At 36.7% G+C, this 7,346-nt stretch overlaps 1 pseudogene; it reads right to left on the bottom strand.

Annotated features, from left to right (window-relative positions):
* Window positions 1-5,241: 5,241 nt before the first annotated feature.
* On the bottom strand, window positions 5,242-5,800 carry LOC132418428 (COP9 signalosome complex subunit 5 pseudogene; annotated as a pseudogene).
* Between the last annotated feature and the right edge of the window lie 1,546 nt (window positions 5,801-7,346).

Raw genomic sequence — 7,346 nt, 5'->3', positions numbered from 1 at the left:
GGAGATTTATTACTGATACTGCAGAAATGCAAAGGATCATGAGAGACTACTATTCATATACAACAAATTGGGCACCCTAGAAGATATGGGTAAATTCCTAGAAACAACAACCTACCAAAAATAAATCATGAAAAAACAGAAATATGAATATACTCTTAGTAAGGAAATTGAATTATTAATCAAAAACAAAACAAATACAAAAGCCCAGAACCAGACAGCTTCACTGGTGAATTCTACCAAACATTTAAAAGAAGAATTAATACCAATCCTTCTCAAAATCTTTCAAAATATAGAAGAAGAATGAACATTTGCAAACTCATTTTGTGAGGCCAGCATTATGTTGATATCAAAACTGGACAAGGAAACAAAATTACAGGCCAACATCCCTTATCAACATAGAAAAATTAGATGCAAAAATCCTCAACAAAATATTAGCAAACAAAATCAAACAATACATTAAAAGAATCACACACCATGATCAAGTGGGATTTATTCCTGAGATGTAAGAATTGTTCAACATCTGCAAAACAGTGTTGTGCACCACATTAACAAAACTGAGGATAAAAGTAATATGAGCATCTCAATGGATGCAGAAAAAGCATTTAATAAAATTCAAAACCATTTACATTATAAACTCTCACCAAAGTGGGTATAGGGGAAGCATACCTCAACATAATAAAGACCATATATGACAATCACACAGCTAATATCTTACTCAAAGGTGAAAAACTGAAAGCTTTTCCTCTAAGATGAGGGACAAACAAGTATGCCCAGCCTTGAAACTTTTATTCAACATAGTATTGGAAGTCCTAGACAGAGAAATTAGGCAAAAAAATAAAGTAAAATTAATAAAAGTCGTCCAAATTGGAAAGGAAGAATTGAAACTGCCACTATTTGCAAATGACTTAATATTATATATAAAAAAACCTTAGGGCTTCCCTGGTGGTGCAGTGGTTGAGAGTCCACCTGCCGATGCAGGGGACATGGGTTCGTGTCCCGGTCCAGGAAGATCCCACATGCCATGGAGCGGCTGGGCCCGTGAGCCATGGCCGCTGAGCCTGCACGTCTGGAGCCTGTGCTCCACAACGGGAGAGGCCACAACAGTGAGAGGCCTGCGTACCGCAAAAAAAAAAAAAAAAAAAAAAAAAAAAAAAAAATCCTTAAAGACCCCACCAAAAGGACTTTTAGAACTAATCAAGTTCAGTGAAGTTTTAAGATACAAAATCAATATATAAAACTCTGTTGCATTTCTATACATTAATAAACTGTCAGGATGAGAAATTAAAATATAATCCCATTTACAATTGCATCAAAAGAATAAAAACCTAGGAATAAACTTAACTGGAGGTGAAAGACCTGTACACTGAAAACTCTAAGACATTGATGAAAATAAATTGAAGAAGTCACAAATAAATGAAAAGATATTATGTGTGCATGGGTTGTAATAATATTGTGTTAAAATGTCCAAACTACCCAAAGCAATCTACAGATTTAATGCAATCCCTATCAAAATTCCATTGCCATCTTTCACAGAAATAGAACAAACAATACAAAAGTTTGTATGAATTCACAAAAGATTCTAAATTGCCAAAGCAATGTTAAGAAGACCAAAGCTGGAGGAATAACATGCTCAGATTTCAAACTATATTACAAAGCTATGGTCATCAAAACACTATGGTATTAGCATAAAAACAGGCACCGACAAATAGAACAGAGAGTCCAGAAATAAACCTAAACATATATGGTCAATTAATTTATGACAAAGGAGCCAAGAAATACAATGGGGAAAGGACAGTCTTCTCAATAAATGGTGTTGGGAAAACTGGACAGCCACATACAAAAGAATAAAACTGAATTAATCTCTCATACTATACACAAAATTAACTCAAAATGGATTAAAGACTGGAAGGTAAGACCTGAAACCATATTGGTCTTGGCAATAGTTTTTTGGATTTGACACCAAAACAGGTGCAAACAGGTGTTGCCAAAAGACAACAAAGCAAAAATAAATATGTGGGACTATATCACACTAGAAGACTTCTGCACAGCAAAGAAAACCATCAACAAAATGAAAAGGCAACCTACCAAATGGGAAAAAATAATTATTTGCAAATTATATCTGATAAGAGGTAAATATCCAAGATATAAAGAACTCATACAACTCAATAGACAAACCCCAAACAATCCAACTCAAAAAAAAAAATGGGCAGAGAATACAAATAGACATTTTTCCAAAGAAGCTATATAGATGGCCAACAGGTATATGAAAAGATGTTCAACATCACTAATCATCAGGGAAATGTAAATCAAAATCACAATGAGATACCACCTCACACCTGTCAGAATGGTTATTATCAAAAAGTCAAGAAATAACAAGCATTGGCGAGGATGTGGATAAAAAGGAACTCCAATGCACTATTGGTGGGAATGTAAATTGCTCCAGCCACTATGGAAAACAGTATGGAGGGTCCTCAAAAATTAAAAAAAGAACTACTATGTAATCCAACAGTTCTACTTCTAGTTATTTAATCCGAAGACAACAAAAACACTAATTTGAAAAAATATAGGCAGCCCCATATTTATTACAGCATTATTTACCATAGCCAAGTTATGAAAATAACCTCAGTGTCCATCAATGGATGAATGGATACAGAAAAGGAGCTGTATATACAAGTACACACACGAAAAGGAATATTACTCAGCCATAAAAAAAAGAAATCTTCCCATTTGGACAACATAGATGGACCTTGAGGGCATTATGCTTAGTGAAGTAAGTCAGATAAAGACAAATATTGCATAATTTCACTTACATTGGGAATCTAAAAGAAAAAGTGGGAGTGAGCAAATGGGTGAAAAGGTTAAAAGGTACAAACTTACAGTTATAAAATAAATAAGTCATGGGAATATAATGTACAGCATGGTGACTATAATTAATAAGACTGTTGCATGTGAAAGTTGCTGAAAAAGTAGATCTTAAAAGTACTTATCACAAGAAAAGTAGATTTTGTAAATCTGTGGTGACAGATGTTAACTAGACTTATCGTGGTGATCAGTTGGCAATACATACAAATATCATATTATAGTGTACATATATTATACGTCAATTATATCTTGACTTTTTAAAAAAAGACTTGAAATATTTGTTAATGCTTTGGAGTGGTATTTTGTTTGGTTATAACACAATGCTGAGATGGATCTTAAGTTGGAAACATAAAACTCCAATTTTATTCAGGTTTTAGGGGCAGAGTTCTGGGCAGAAGTGGGCTAGAATAAGGCAAATGAAAAAGCATGTCTCACTTCAGTGTCTCAAACAAACAAACAGAGCACCGGGAAGCCTCATTGTGGTCCTGATGTCAAAGTGTATACCATAAGTTAGAAGGCATTTTTCCATCTCCCCAGGATATCTCCTATGGAAACAGCCCAGGCCATCATGGTAGCTGCTTAGGAATTTGGGATTCAAACAATCAATGTGAGGACAACAGGAGACAAGACAGAAGTGTCAACTGCTATCAAATGGCCCCAAAAATGCACACCAAGCATATCATGGGAACAATGGAAGGCATGGCAGTGAGGTTCCATGTACAGGATAAAAGGGGAAAACATGGTCATTTGCAAACACATGGGAGTCACCCATGAAATCCATCCTACTGGGCTTCGGCTGCCATTGCGAAATTCCACAGACTGGGTGGCTTAAACAGAAATTTATTTTTTCACAATTCTGGAGGCTCAAAGTCCAAGATCAAGCTTTAGTGAGTTTTGATTCCTCCTGACACCTCTTTCCTTGGCTTGTAGATGGCCAACTTATCTGTGTCATCACATGGTCTATTTTCTGTGTGTGCACATCTCTGATGTCTCTCTTCTTATAAGGACACCAGTCATATCAGATTAGGGTCCCACCCTTATGACATCATTTTATTTTTTTTGCGGTACGCGGGCCTCTCACTGCTGTGGCCTCTCCCGTTGCGGAGCACAGGCTCCAGACGCGCAGGCTCAGCGGCCATGGCTCACGGGCCCAGCCGCTCTGTGGCATGTGGGATCTTCCCGGACAGGGGCACGAACCCGTGTCCCCTGCATCGGCAGGTGGACTCCCAACCACTGTGCCACCAGGGAAGCCCTATGGCATCATTTAACCTTAGTTACCTCCTTAAAGATCTTATCTCCAAGTAGTCACACTGGGGGTTAGGATATCAACTTAGGAATTTTGAGGGGACACAATTTAGTCCATAACACCATTCCACACCTATTCTATAAAAACCATCTTGTTCATACCCCTTCATCCAGGGTCTGCAGGAGGTTGGAATTCTACTGGGTAAGCCAAGTTAACTGTATTGTTATTTTTTATCATATTATACTTTCTCTCTAATAGCTCGTTCTGAAGCTGCTTTCATGGTTAGTTTGAATATTTGAAAATGATTAAGTAAGCTACTAGCTCTTTTCAACATTTTTAGAAAAGAAGCAACACCATGCAGAATCTTACTACTAAAGCCAGATAGAACTGTCATTTTTGCACCTAGCCCACGTTCAAAGAACTAGTTTGAATAAATTCACCATTTTTAGAACCACAATTATGTAAATGATCATCTCATTTTATATATATATATGAATATATATATATGAATGAATAAATATTTCTTTCTTACAATGCAACCTACATGTAGTTATGCTCATGGGGGAAACAAAGAATTTTAGGTTCAAGCAAAATGCTGATCTCCAAAGTAGTAGTTGGCATTTTTAGGTAGTTTTAGATGAAAGTCTCAGTGTGAGTTCTTTGTCTGTCATGCCTTCCAGATGAGGGAAGATGTAATAGGCTGTTTGATAGTCTCAAGCCCAATCTTTATGCCTCTACCCTCTCTCAGGATGTAGTCAGGCAGTTGCTGGTTTTGTTACATCGTTAATTTAGCACCCTGCACAATTTTAACTGGTTTTGTTAACATCATTTAATTTTCTCTTAGGGTTCAGCACCACAAATATTTCAGAAACAAAATAAACTGGGTCACTGTGGTTGCTCAAATCAGTAGGACACCATTCACGTGGCCCAAATGCATCTTAGCCGCTGGAGTTGACCATGGCACACCATGGGTTTTTTTTTTTTCTTTGTGTTTTCATTTTAAATAATTTTATCACAAGATATTAATATTTAGGACACTTTGGAGCAACCTTATACTTCTAATCAGAGTTTCGGTAACTGGTTTTAAAGTGTTACTTAAGTATTTTTCTCATCGTTACTTTCAAGCAGAAGTACTACTCAGTGATTAAGAGATGTTACTTTGATTAAAGTTTATCCTTAATAACCTAAGACATCAATCCATGGACACCTTCTACGGTAGTGTTACAGTATTCTCAAGAAGTTTTGGCAAGTTTGTCTTCTGACTTTTGGTCATGTGTTTCTACACGGAACATGAAACTCCTTCATCTCACCTGGGCTTTTGACTGCTCTAAAACAAATCAGACAAATCAAACAGCTGACCAGCTGACCAATCCAGTCTGCATTAATCAGCAAGCTAGAGGAACACAGAATATTTACCCAGTATTTACTCTATGAAAGCTCAAGTGATTTGTGATCCAGAGGATTAGAAACATGAGACTTCTAAGACATGTTGCTTGCAGTGTACACCAAAGCCTTCTATTTTATTAAGTGGGGTCTGGTACTCAGAAGGTCCTTCTCAAGAGGTTTGTAACTCCTTGGGTATGTCCTAAAGGTTCCAAGATTCATTTTGCCTGCAGATACTGTTCTTGTTGGGTATAAACAAGCCCGGGTATAAACCTCCTGAGAATTAATGGGACCATCCAGTATAGACATACCCAAACTTCCTCTCTAGGAAGTGCTCCAAACCTAATGTACATTGTACACAGAACCTAAGATCATTTTCTACCCTCTGATGTTCTCTGTATCTCCCAAGCTGAACAATGTTGGTGATAGCATCTAGAGAAGTGAGTTTTGACATCATTATGTCTAATTCTCTGTGATTTGGAATTCTTTATTAGCATTTTTACAGAGGATGTATTGACCTAAGCCCACTTAATTATCTAAGGCCTCAGCCTATGGGTAATAAATAAAATTAATATAGTATTTAAGGTAAGTGGCACTGGGCAAACTCTCCATTGATTGTGGAGTGTGTTAAGGTTTTGTCTTTCATGTCCACATAAGAAAAAAGGAAAGCTTAAGGGAAAGGACTCATTAAAAGTCCGTTGTCTAAAAACCTCGGGAAGTTTGACATCGTATTCTTCCTGACCTCTGAGTGATCACTACTACAGCCAGGACTAATGTTTTTAACATCACACCTTGAACATGGCCCAATATTTTAAATTACATCCATAGATTAAGCCTTCTTATAAATGTCCTGGTTCCGATGCCTCACATTATTGGATATATTTCTGTTTCCTTTGCTTTCATAGACCCTAGACTTAAATAATGAAAACTCTTTATAGTTCATCCAAAGCTCACTGACTCTGACATGTGGTATTCACATTTTGTGAGTAATTTCCAGGGTACTTTCTATTTTTCTGCTGAGTTGTATGCCAAGGTAACTTTTGGAAGGTATAGCAGCGTGGGTAATTGGCAATTGTCCAGGTTTGTGTTAGATACATTATGGAGGTGTTTCTGTAAATTAGGAATCCATGCAAACAGGTAAATTTCTTTATCTAATAATAATTCTCATTGGGGGTGTTCCCTTAATTTATCTCCCTTTCTCATGTATTTATATGAAATTGCCTCAAATGATGCTTTCTTTTTTCTCTGAAAGAGCCCATCAATAGATATCCAAAGACAACCATAATTAGGTAAGCTGGCCAATTAAATAAGGAAACACAATATCTTGTTAGCAATTGGCATCAACTGTTGGGTGACATTTTGATAAACTGCTTCAATATAGCGTATAGCATTTTGGTACCTTTTCACTTCTTAAAAGGTCATGGTCTCTGAAAAGTAACATTGAAATAGCTTATATTTAAAGGGTATAGGAAAATTCAAATAAATAGCCTGTTCCACTTCTAGATCTTTCTTCTCACAATAAAATCCCTGACAGTCTATTTGTCTTTTTTGTTTTTTTGTACTTGTTGAGGTTTCCATTATTGTAAGAGGAAGACGATATATCTTTTTCTCTCTAATCCAGATTTGCTATCACTTGAAGCCTCACTCTATTTTCAACAAAGAATTTAACAGTTGACTCACTTGGGAAGATTTGTGTGGTTACAAGTGGCTCCCTTCCTAAGACAGAACTAGAAATATTTCTACACCAATACCCACTCACGAGACTTACAGGAAACTTCTTCAAACCACTGTGAGGAGTGTGTATCACACTGCTCAAGGGTGGAAACCAGGGTCAACTCCACCAGGACTCCAGGTT

Source organism: Delphinus delphis, chromosome 2 (genome assembly GCF_949987515.2).
Source record: "Delphinus delphis chromosome 2, mDelDel1.2, whole genome shotgun sequence".
NCBI lineage: Eukaryota > Metazoa > Chordata > Mammalia > Artiodactyla > Delphinidae > Delphinus > Delphinus delphis.
The sequence above is the reverse complement of the archived record's forward strand: the minus strand, read 5'-3'. Positions and strand labels throughout refer to the sequence as shown.